Raw genomic sequence first — 13,030 nt, 5'->3', positions numbered from 1 at the left:
TGTTGGCGTGGGTCTCCAGGGTGGATGCTCTCTTTCTGGAGGTGCCACAGACTGTGTGCGTCCCCTCAAAATTCATACGTTGATACCTAAACCCCAGGTTGGTGGTGTTAGGTGGTGGGGTTTGGGGGAGGGGGAACATTACATCATGCAATTAGAATCGTGCCCTCATAACAAGAGGCTGAAAGAACTTGGTTTTCTCTCCCCGCTCTGTGAAGGCACAGCCATTCAAGACGGAGTGTGTGAACCACAGGAGGGTCCTCGCTGGACACTCATTCTGCCCACACCTGGATCCTGGACATTCAGCCTCCACAAAATATGAGGAGCAAATTGCTCTTGTCGGTAAGCCACCCAGTTTATGGTGAGTGAAAGCACCCTGCTGTATAGCGAATGTCAAGGGTTTACTCATCTTGCAGAATTGAACATTTTTACCATTGATGGAGAAGTCCCCGTTGCCTTGGTCTCTGGGACAGAATCTTCCACACTTCTCCTGTTTGGAGGAAGGGACTACGCTGGACATCCTGTGAGTCAACCGTGCAGTATTTGTCCTTCTGCGTCTGGCTTATTTCGCGGAATGCCACGCTGTTCAGGTTCACCCGCCTTGTGTAAGGCATGATTTCCTTCTTTCTTTTCCATTTTTTTAAATTTTTAAATTTATTTTCTTAATAATTGTTTAAGTGTATTTCTTTATTAGTGAGAGAGAGCACAAGCTGGGGAGAGGCAGAGAGAGAAGGAGACACAGAATCCGAAGCAGGCTCCAGGCTCTGAGCCATCAGCACAGAGCCCGATGCGTGGCTTGAACTCACGAACCCGAGATCATGACCTGAGCCGGAGTCAGACGCTCAACTGACTCAACCACCCAGGTGCCCCAGATTTCCTTCTTTCTTTTTCTAAAAAAATTTTTTTAATGTTTTTATTTATTTATGAAGGAGAGAGAGAGAGAGCATGAGTGGGGGAGGGGCAGAGAGAGAGGGAGACACAGGATCCAAAGCAGGCCCCAGGCTCCGAGCCATTAGCACAGAGCCCGATGCGGGTTCGAGGTCACGAACCGTGAGATCATGACCTGAGTCGAAAGTCAACCGACTGAGCCACCCAGGCACTCCAGATTTCTTTCTTTCTTAAGGCTGGTTAGTACCCGTTGTGTGCATATCCCACATGTTTTGGTCTTGGTCCGCTCATTTATGTTGTTTCTGTGTCTCACCGATTGTGAAATCGGGATGGTGCTCTTCTAAATATTCACCTTTCTCTGAGCAACACGGCACACTTGAGCAGAATGCTTTTACTCTCATTTCTTGCCCACTTCGTGCTTTGCGCTCTTTGTGTCCGGTTTCTAAATCCATTCTTCGTTTCAAACGAGTTGGGGGAAGACCCAGGTGTTGCAGGGGGTCCGGCTGGCAGAATGTGGAGGGGTCTGCACAGGTTCAGTGCCCCGTGAGCTGGTGAATCTGTAGATACAGGTGGCCTGGCTCAGAGCTCAGTCCCCGCAGCGGGATTCACCACACGCTTGCTCATGGCCCCAGTCCCTGTCTCCTCTTGCATACGCTTTACTTCGTTGGCTCAGTGGAAAGAATTAGGTTGAAATTCTTTGAGTAGACGCTATACAAGGATTACAAAACTCCATTGGTCTTAGCAATATGGTTTCAGTTGCAGACAGATGCGAGGCAGGAAATGCACACGAGCATCTCCACGTTGACCATTTTAAGCACATTTTTCTTTATTCTTAATCTTTTGAAGGCTTAATATCTGTTGGGATTTAAGTTTGCAATGCCAGATAGTGATCCCCTACTTCCTAAAATACTATAGAAAGAAGTATTATCCATAGTTTCCATTTTACAAAGTCAGTTCCTGCCCAGTGAGACCCTGGAGAATAGTCGTGTCTAGTTTAACTTTCTTGCATTTTATTTATTTATTTTGAGACAGAGAGAGACAGCAACAGCGAAAGCAGAGGAGAGAGAGAGATTCCCAAGCAGGCTCCACACCAGCAGCACAGAGCCCAATGCGGGGCTCAAACTCATGGACCGTGAGATCATGACCTGAACCAAAGCCAAGAGTCAGACACTAAACCTACTGAGCCATCCAGGTGCCCCTAGTCATGTCTTATTTTATTTTATTTTATTTTATTATTTTATTTTATTTTATATTTTATTTATATTTTTGATGCTTATTTATTTTTCAGAGAGAGACAGAGTGTGAGCGGGGGAGGGGCAGAGAGAGAGGGAGACACCAAATCCGAAGCAGGCTCCAGGCTCTGAGCTCTCAGCACAGAGCCCGACGCGGGGCTCAAACCCACCAACCGTGAGATCATGACCTAAGCCAAAGTCGGACGCTTCACTGACTCAGCCATCCAGGTATCCCATAGTCATGTCTATTTCAAAGGAAACTTTCAACTTTGGGGAAAAAATGGGAAAGGAGTCAGGAGCATAAACATTACCTGGGATCTTGTGAGAAATGCAGAAAATCAGAAAATCTGGGGTGGGACTCAGCAACTCTGATTATCAGACCCTCTAGGTGATTTGACACGAGGAAAGTCAAGTTGAGAGCCAGCCACACAGTTCTCACCCACTGGCCGCACATCAGAACCACCAGGCTTTCTAAAACCCCCCATGTTGGGAGTCACTCCCAAAGATTCTGACTTCGTTGGTTTGGGTTGGGATTTGGGCTCAGAGGGCATTACAGTTCTTAAAACCATGCTTCTCAAACCTGGGCGTCACCCAAGTTCTAGAAACCTTGGTGCCCAGACCCAGCTGTTACATCTCCCCAGGTGGCTTTGATGCACCGCCCGGGCTGACAGCCACACGTGCTTGTCCCCCAGGGGATTCAGCTCTGCAGACGATGCAGAGAATGTGTGGTCTGCTTCTTGTCAGACGTTGACGTGCATAGAAATCACTGTGGATCTTGGTAAAATGAGGATTCCAATTTTGGAAGTCTGGCTTGCAGAGTCAATAAGAATGCAGGTGGTAGAGAACTGAGTTAGAGGCTCTCTGTCCTTCTTAGGGCATCTTGCCAAGCCTTTCATTTTTTTCATGAAGTCCCCCTTTGCCTTCTTTGTCAATTGGTGTTTCCAGGTGGGGATCACCAATGGAGCCTAAGTCACGGTTACTCACATCAACCTTTCTCAGCCTCACCACCGTGGACACTCGGTTACATGATCCCCAGTGGTGGGGCTGTTCTGTGTGTTGTGAGGTGTTGAGCAGCGTTCTTGGTCTCCACCCTGTACGTTCCAGGAGTTCCCCAAGATACGACAACGAGAAATGCTTCTGGACATTAGCAAGTGTCCTCTGCAGATAAAATCCTGATTGCGATAACTGCCACAGATGGAGGGGTGGCTGGCTGGATGGGTGGATGGATGGATAGGTAGATGTTAGGGTAGATAGGTAGATAGATGATGGGACAGGTAGGTAGATAGATGATAGGTAGATATAAGGGTGGATGGATGGATGGGTGGATGTTAGGGTAGGTAGGTAGATAGATGATGGGACAGGTAGATAGATGATAGGTAGATATAAGGATGGATGGATGGATGGGTGGATGGATGGATAGATAGATAGGTAGATAGAGTCTCTCATGCTAAGACAGCAAAAGCGACCTCAACAACAGTGACATCTGGGGCTGGATGAGTCTCTAGGGTGTTGAGCATCATCCCTGGTGCCTACCCACCAGATTGCAGTAACACCTGCCCCCCAAGTTGTGAGGACCACACATATCTCCAGACATTGCTGAATGTCCCCCAGAGGTACAATCAATCATCCCGTCCCTGTCGAGAACCATGGCGTGAGATGAATACGGTGAGGACCATTCTGAAAGTGATACATTGGCCTCTGCCCTTGTCAGTCCCTGGAACCAGAAGGGACAACACACAGCCGGAGCCTCGATTCCCCACGTTGTGCCTTCTGCAACGGCTTCTTCCCAACACTTTGGAAAGTCCCTGGCTCTCTAAGTGAGCTCAGATCTTTCTGGCTCCGTGGATTCAACAATTAAGTATTGCCACATTCTTTTTCAGTTCTGAAACCGGCTGTGGGGCCAGGAATGGAAAAATAAAGTGTCATCATGCAGTATACGGCAAGGAAAACCCTGCTTCTCCTGTCTGTTGCCTCCAGAGGACTTTGCGCTTGTTAAGATATTTTCAACGGTTGTTAAACTGTGTGTTTAACATCAGGCGTTACTCTGTTCTTGCTGGTGGATGATGTTATACGATGAACTTGGCAGATCTTGGAAAACTCTTTAATGATAAGTAGCCCGGACAGATTTGAACTGATGTATTTGACCATTAAAAAAAAAAAAAATTTCATGGCTGCCTCATTTTTGGAAAGAGGAAGAAACAACTTACTTTACAGTGACTTGAACTGCAAACTTACAAAGAACATACACTGTTTGCTGATATTGCCGACTGTGGCTTTGTGGATGATGAAACAAATCTTTAATCGACTGAGAAACATTTGCAGATTTATTTGTCTTATCTCTGCTGGAAACAACTCGTCCACAAAGGCCAAAAAGATATTTTTCGTAATAGGTCAACGGGATGTTTTTGTTCAAGTAGTCTCCACAAGAGGGCAGTGGATACCACTTAGAGGGTCTTGCCCCTGGGACTTGGGAGGTGATTTTTATTTTCCCAGCAGATTTCACTCATTCTGCTTCAAAACGAACTCTTTGGGAAAGTGAGTCTTCTTACATACATATTATTGCTTATATTGAGTATGACCTGTTTTATAAGCTAAGGATCGTTCACCCATGTTTTAGGAAGAACTCATATTTTCCATCTTGCTAACGCAGACTGAGTTTCTTCATCCGCCATGTTGAATATCCAGCTCCAAGGAAAACACCAGTCAACCTTTTTTAAAAAATGAAGTGGCCTATGAGTTACTGTTCCAGGGAGGACAACCATGCGAGGTGAGCTGGAACACCAAGATGTGCATCACATTTAACGACACTTAATCAACACTCTCCAACTTGTAAATGCGATCTTTCTCTGAACAGCCCAATTCGGATAGACTCTGCCCAAAACGCATCTCAAGAAATAAGCAAGAAAATCTTCTTTATCTAAGCGAAGAACCCCGTCTTGCAATGTGTGCAACGCTCCCCGATTTCCCCAGGACGGAGCATTTTCACCGGCTCGCACACCTACTTAGAGTTTCGTGACATAAAACTCTCAACGGAAGGTGAGTGGCTTACGACTCAGCAACACCGAGTCTCTGCAAAGCCCCACCTTCCCCATCTTCCAAAAGAAAACACGTCACAGAGCTGCAAACCCCTCTAACCCGATTATCTACGCTAATTACAACCTTCATGCCACGAGGGCTGGCATGTGGTAGGTGCTCTGCTTTTGGAACCCCACTAGCCATTGGAAAAATAGCAGACAGTCCTGTCTTTGTCTCCAACTCTCATTGCTTTGGGTTAATGAAAGGGTACAGATGTCTGGATACTGACTAGGATGATTCTGTCTGTGCGCCGCTAACATGATTCACCGACCAGTTATAACCCGTCAGTGTCTTATCTGGGGAAGGCTGGCTCCTTAAGGAATACTGACATGCCTCCCTTTAAAGTCTGGTTTGCTTTGGGTTTGTGTACATTTCTTCAAGCCAGGACGTTTGAGCACAGATGAATTAGCTCTGAAATAAAAACACTTCGCGGGCCATTATGCTCAGTGCCCAAGCATCTGCAAGTCCTTTGGGAGGTTCTGGAGCCATCTGATGTGGCTGCTGGAAACGTTCAGCTCCTACTTCTGCTTGGTCCATGCACACCCTATAGCTAGCAAGCACTGCCCCTGCTTTGAGTTGAGTTAAGGACCACAACGATGTTCAGAAAGGAAATAGCACCAGCCTCCCACTTACAAAACTCTTCTCATGTAGCAATCTGAGAACCTTCCGGAACCGAAGCAGTTGAAAATCCAAACGTAGTGCCAATAGACTGTCTGCTAACTGACCGAGAGCCGTGGCCCAGAATTTTAGTTGTCCTCCCGTGTGAACTTGGCCAATCAGTTAGCGGTTGTGCTAACTGAATCAAACCAATGCACATGCTGCCTTTTATTATCATTTATATTTTTGAGGAGAAAGGAAGTGTGAAAGATTTCAAGACTGTGCTGTTATTTTTTTTAACATAAGGTATGCAAAAGTTTATTTCAGTGAAATTCACAAGAATATCTCTGTCACTATCTGTGTGTCTCGATCAATACCCATCCATCCATACATCCATTCATCCATCCGTCCATCCATCGTATCTGTCTGTTTCTGTCTCCCTCTGTCTATGTATGAATCCATCCATCTATGTATCCATCCATCATATCTATCTATGTATCCATCCAGCTATCATCTATCTATCTATTATCTATCTATCTATCTATCTATCCATCCATCATATCTATCTCTCTCTCCCTCTGTCTCTCTATTTATGCATCCATCCATCTATGTATCCATCCATCAATTCATCAATGCATGCATGCATCCATTCATCATGTCTATGTATCTATCCATCCAACTATCATCTATCTATCTATCTATCTATCTGTCTGTCTATATCTATCCATCATATCTATCTTTCTCTCCCTCTCTCTATCTATGCATCCATCCTTCTATGTATCCATCCATCCATCCATCCATTCATCCATCCATGCATCCATACATCATATCCATGTATCTATCCATCCAACTATCTATTATCTATGTATGTATGTATGTATCTATCTATCAATCATCTATCTTCTGTCTATCCATACGTCTATCATCTATCTGTCCATCCATCTGTCTGCCTGTCCATCCATCCAGCCATCCATCTTTCATCCACTATCTGTCGATCTATCTACACATTTGGTATAAGAACATGGAAATGGTTATATTTAAGCGATGATCTCAAGCGTTGTGGTAGTTTATCCAGGATCTAGCTGCAGGTTTTCAAATAGATAGATAAATAGAGGCTACTTTATTGAGACACAATTTACATCACATAAAATTAACCGTTTAAAGTAAACAATTCAGGGGCATTTATCGCATTCAGAATGTAGGGGAGCAACCCCCTTTTTCCCCCAATCATAATAAGGATACTCTCTTCATCCCCTTCACCAATTCACCCATCCCCCATCGACTTCCATTGGTTTGTTCTCTAGAGTTAAGCACCTGTTTCTTGGTCTGTCTCTCTCTCTCCTTTTTTCCCCTTTACTCTTTTGTTGCTAAAATCGTGCATGTAAGTGAAATCGTATGGTATTTGTCTTTCTTGACTGACTTATTTCACTTACTATGGTACCATGTAGCTCCATCCATGTTGTTACAAATGGGGAGATTTATTCGTTTTTATGGCTGACAATAATCCATTGTGTGTGTGTGTGTGTGTGTGTGTACATACTATAGATGGGCACTTCCGTATCTTGGCGATTGTAAATAATGCTGCTATAAACATAAGGGTGCATGTATCCCTTTGAATTAGTGTTTTTGTATTTTGGGGGGTAATAGTAGTGTGACTGCTGGATCTTGGGTTGTTCTATTTTTAACTATTTGAGGAACCTCTATACTGTTCTCCAGAGAGCAGCTGCATTCCCACCAACAGGGCAAGAGGGTTCCCCTTTCTCCACATCCTCACCAACATCTGTTGTTTCTTGTGTCCTTCATTTTACCCAGTCTGACAGGTGGGAGGTGGTATCTTATTTTGGTTTTGATTTGCATTTCCCTGATGATGAGTGATGTCGAACATCTTCTCATGTGTCTTTTGGCCACCTGGGTGTCTTCTTTGGAGAAATGTCTGTTCGTGTCTTCTGCCCTTTTTTAATTGGATTATCTATTTTCTGGGCTGGGCAACAACCAATTCTGTCTAGTTCCAGAATATTCTCATCCCCCCCGAAGGAGACCCTGAACCCATTAGGTAGTCACCACTCTGTTCTTCCCACCTGCAGGCCCCAGCCAACCACTGATCTGCTTTCTGTCCCCATGGATTCACCTGTTTTGGACATTGGGATACATTGACTCACACACCATGTGGTCTTTGGTGGGTGGCATCTTTCACTGCCCTGGATGTTCTTAAGGTTCATCTACGTGTTAGCAGATGCCATGTTCTTCCCTTGTCACAGGTGAGTAACATTCCACTGTCTGGATGCATTAGAGACAAAAGGTGGCAACAGCCCAAATGATCATCAGTGGAGAAATGGATGAGCACCATGTAAAGAGCCTTCTCCAGTGTCTGTCATAGCATCGGGCACAGGGTCTCAGAGGCCCGGCCCGGCCCGGCCCCAGGGCTCTTTCTGCCCAAAGAAGAAGAAGGAGAGGGTGCACCAGCCCTTTCCCTCATTACGGATTCTTTTGCAGGGGCTCAGGTGAAGGAATAATGATGTAAGCAGTGACTGAACACAGAACCTCATTCTCCACCGAAATCTGGGAATGCGTGGCTTGGGTGTTTTCTGAATGTGACCAAACTAATAAAATAATGATCTTTGGTGGGATTGAAAGGCACTATCAATACAATCATGTGAATGCACAAATCTACTGATGAATTATATCGGTTTCGTAGGGTTGCCGTAGCAAAGTGCCACAGACGGGTTTCAGGACTACGTCTCGCCCGCCATTTTCTTTCTCAGCAGATGGACTTACCATCTATGTCTTGATGCAAATTTAAGGCTCTCTGGACCACGTGCTACTCCCCTGTCTATCCCACATGCACGTGTGTCTTTGAGATGTGACCCCATCTGTTAATTCCCTCTGGGCCAACCCGTTTAGTATCGTTTGGGCAGTTATAAAACCGTAAATGGGAGTGTATCATTCTCTTCAATAAAATCCTATGTAGTGAGTCTTTGTCCTTCAGAGCTCAAGTTGACCCCGTACCCCACCCCCTTTTTTGGTAATTGGTGAGGTAGTAACTATCTTCAGCTTTGCAGGTGATCTGTTTTCCGTAGGACCCACCCAACTGTGCCACACTATCACAAAAGCAACCATAGAAAATATATGAGTGGGTGTGGCTTTGTGCCAATAAAACTTTATTTGGAAAAACAGATGATGGGCCATATTGGGCCCATGGGTTCTAGTTTGCCGGCCTCTGGTTTAGAGGATAAAATCCCAGCATTTAAGCTATCACGTACAAAGTTTGTCATGACCTCAGTTTGTCCCCTTAAATGATTCTCTCTTTTGTCATGTGCCACGAGTGGAGGAAAGACAGAGAGAGAGGGAGACACAGAATACCCAGCAGGTTCCAGGCTCCGAGCTGTCAGCACAGAGCCCGACACGGGAGTCAAACTCATGAACCGTGAGATCATGACCTGAGCCGCAGTCGGACGCTTAACCCACTGAGCCACCCAGGCTCCCGGGAGATAAGGTCTTTGAAGAAATGGTTAGGGTAAGATGAGGTCAGTAGGGTGGCCCGAACCCAGAAGACTGGGGTCCTTATGAGAAGAAGAGATCAGGACACAGACATGCACAGAAGGACGACCACATGATGATAGGGGGAGAACACAGCATCTACACGCCAAGCAGAGATGCCTCAGGAGGAACCAGCTCCATTCCCCGTCTGGATCCCCGACTCCCGGCCTCCAGAAGCGGGAGACCATCAGTGTCCGTTGTTGAGGCCGCTGCATCTAGGGTATTTGTCCTGGCAGCTGGACCACACGAACACGGGCACCTTCTCCGTGGCCCAGAAATCACCCTTGCTTTGTACGTTCTTACAGTAAGTCACCCCGAGCTGACTCCCCTTGGAAATGCCTCCCCGCCCCCGTCTCTCATTTTTCCATTTGGCCTCCGTTCATGAGATGCTACAATGGATGTATTTTTCTTGGTGCAATAATCTTTGCTGGTTTTTTTTTTTTTTTTTTTTCTCTTCCATGCTGTTTCTCGTCTGGCTGAGGGAAGTGGAAAATTTTAGGCAATGGTCCCGGGATCTCAGACCACTTCCAAACTCTTGCTATTGAATAAAAATATTGTATGTTCTCCTTCTCCGTGATTGGCTCAAGTTGACTTTCTGTTTTCATCACGTTCCCCAGGTGATGGACGACCCTCGCCCCCCATTTTTTTTTTTTTTCTTTTTAAATTTCGTCTCTGCTGCCTTGGCTACTTTTAAAGCAGGCTCTCGGTGTTCTTATTTTTCACGACGTTCCACAAGCCTTTCACGGAATCCGAGTGTCTACATTTTCACCGAGGCAATGCACACGTTCTCGGGATGATGCACACGATCCAAGCAAACGAAGGTTCTGATAAGGTCTTACACGTCTTGGCCAAGCGCTTCGATCGTGGACTATGTAGGATTTCATTGAAGAGAATGACGCGGGCATTGGCACCCACATGTCCCTGATGATAAGTGGCACAGAGCATCTTTGCGTGTGTCCGCGGCCATCTGGACGTCTTCTTTAGAGTGAGGTCTGTGCCCGTCTCACCGGGCACACGCACAGACCTCTTGAGATTCTGCCTGCAATTTAAAAGCTGGCTCCTGAAAAGAATAAAGGGGGTGCCCTGAGGAAAGTCGTAAGGGGGAACGCAGACAAATGAGTTTCCACAGCAAGCTGTGGGATTGTAAATGGGGAGCCGATGTGTTAACCCTACCTTTGCCCTATGCGTAAGCTAGAGTTGACCACGGTGCCCATCCCAGGATGGTGACATCCGGCCTGGGATGCCGTGAGTCTGACGCGCTTATGAACGTGCCTGGAAAATATCGAGGCGGTTCGATGCCTGTTCACTCGATTTCCCTCTCATTTTCTGTATTTTCATGTGATTCTCTTGTTCATGTAAGGAAATGAGACTTTGGGGCATCTGCGTGGCTCAGGCTGTTGAGCGTCCGACTCTCGGTTTCGGCTCAGATCATGTCTTACGGTTCATGGGTTCGAGCCCCGTATTGGGGGCGAAACCTGCTTGGGATTCTGTCTCCCTCTCTCTCTGCCCCTCCCCTGATCTTGCCCACACGAGCTCTCTCTCTGTGTCTCTCTCCCTCTCTGACTGCCCCCTGCTCCAAAATAAATAAACATTAAAAAATAAAAAAGAAAGAAAATGAGAATTTGTCCTTACCCATAGGAGAGAAAAGTCTTTCTCAATGTGAGTTGGTGACACCAGATATCCAAGTCCCCAGGGCTGAGTGTTGACTTCTTGACTCCCTTTATGAAGTGCCATCAGTGAGGAGTCTCTTTAGCAGATGGGGTTTGGACCCACAGGTTAACCCATAACCTAACCCGCGAGCTTTTAGGGGAGGCAATAATATCCTCAGCTTAACAAACACACCTCATGTCATGCTGAAGTGTCATCAGCTAGGTGTGACCACAAGACTGCATTCAGCAGGATTTTAGGGAAAGTGCTGGGAGCATTTAGGAAGGCTGCTGAGAAAGAGCTCGTTCCTCACTGCTCCCTTGTTCCTACTGCCAGGAATGCAGATGGAAGTGATGGCTGGAGCTACAGCATCCACGTTGCACCACGAGGCAACATGAGGGATGGGAGCCATGGGTTGTGATGCCAGCACAGAAAGGACATTCTTGGGTATCTTGATCCTTATTCCCAATATCTGAAGCTTTCAGGTTTGCTTTTAGAAGCGTCTGTGTGTCACCAAGTGTTGTTGTAAGTATCTGTCTGTGCTTTGGCCAGAGTGGGGGCACATGAGTAGGAGCCGACCCCATCCGGGGTCAGACATGTGCGTGTGCACGTCTGGGGTGAGGAGGGGACGGGAGTAAAGGGAAGAGAGACCTCCCCCCTGTCCGTTCCCCAAGGGACACAGCCTGAGCCCAGAGAGTGTGAGAAAATGAGCACATCGGCAGCGTCTTGGAGAACAGAAGCTTGGATTCGGTCACGGGGTCTCCTCGCTTCGCCCACGGGCAGCACCTGCTCTGTTAGGACCGCACGTTTGCTTCCTGACATCTGCTTGACGACACGAATGACTTAATTCCCGACCTCACCCCTGGTGGAGGGTCCCTCGATGAGCGGGGACGACCCCGCGAGCCCGTGAAGGAGTCCTTCCTCTTAAGGTTACAGCTCTGACTGGCGGCTGTGATTTTGGGCAAGAAATGCCCTCGTGGGGTCGGACTGGAGGGGCTCCTTGCGAACTTGCTTGCATGTACCGGGAACCGGAACAGGTGTGGTGATGTTGTCCCTGTGCCCGGGGACGTTGGGGAAGCGGAAAAGGTGGGCGTGACAAGAACGTGTGGCAAGGTTTACATCTGTTCTTTCCCTTTCTCTTCCGGAATGACTCTGGAGGGGACAGTGACCCTCTGTGCTGGGGAGTCGCACTGCCAGATGGCCCAGGTGGGGATGAAGGGCACCGGTCGCAGCAGAAGGCTGGGACCGGGGTCCCCGTCGGGACCCAGGAAGCACGCTCCCAGGCCGTCAGCCACAGGACTCCTCCAGGGGGGAGGTACCAGTGGGGGCAGAAGCCACATGTGGGGGGCTGTGCATGTGGCTCCCTGGGCTGTGGCCACTGTTGGCCGGTCACTGATTTTTATGGCACGCTGCCCTAAAATGTCAAACGTCAGGGTGCCCTGTGCACCATTGTGACGCACAGGGGTGGTTCTGCCTTGTCTGCTTCTCCTTCCGGACTGACTCTTCCTTCCGTAGCTCAGCTCGGGCCGTAGAGCCTGCGCAGCCCGGGGCCCGTGGAAGGGTCTGTCTCTGCCCGACGTGGGTCCCCTGACAGCCACTGCTTCTGATCCCCAGGACCTCGTGACCAACATCGTCCATCCTGGCCAAGTTCGTGCCTGTTGCTCTCAATCACTCCCCCTGTGCAGACATAGCACGCTTGCAGGGTGGGGGTTTTAATTACCCCGATACGGCTACAGGCTCAGGGTTTTATCCATATATATACACACACATATATATCTGATGTATATACACATATATAAATCATTTATATATACATTACATATGACATATATACATATACATTATATATAGTATATATATACACATAATATAGATACATACAAATATACATAGTATACATACATGTACACGAGGTAATATATATATACATTATGCGTCATGTATATACACACAGATAACATATACTTTATATGTAACATATATACATATACACATAATATATACATATATGCATTTTATATAGTGTGTATATACATATAGTATATACATATACATAA

Source organism: Panthera uncia, chromosome X (assembly GCF_023721935.1).
Source record: "Panthera uncia isolate 11264 chromosome X, Puncia_PCG_1.0, whole genome shotgun sequence".
Lineage (NCBI taxonomy): Eukaryota > Metazoa > Chordata > Mammalia > Carnivora > Felidae > Panthera > Panthera uncia.
The sequence above is the reverse complement of the archived record's forward strand: the minus strand, read 5'-3'. Positions refer to the sequence as shown.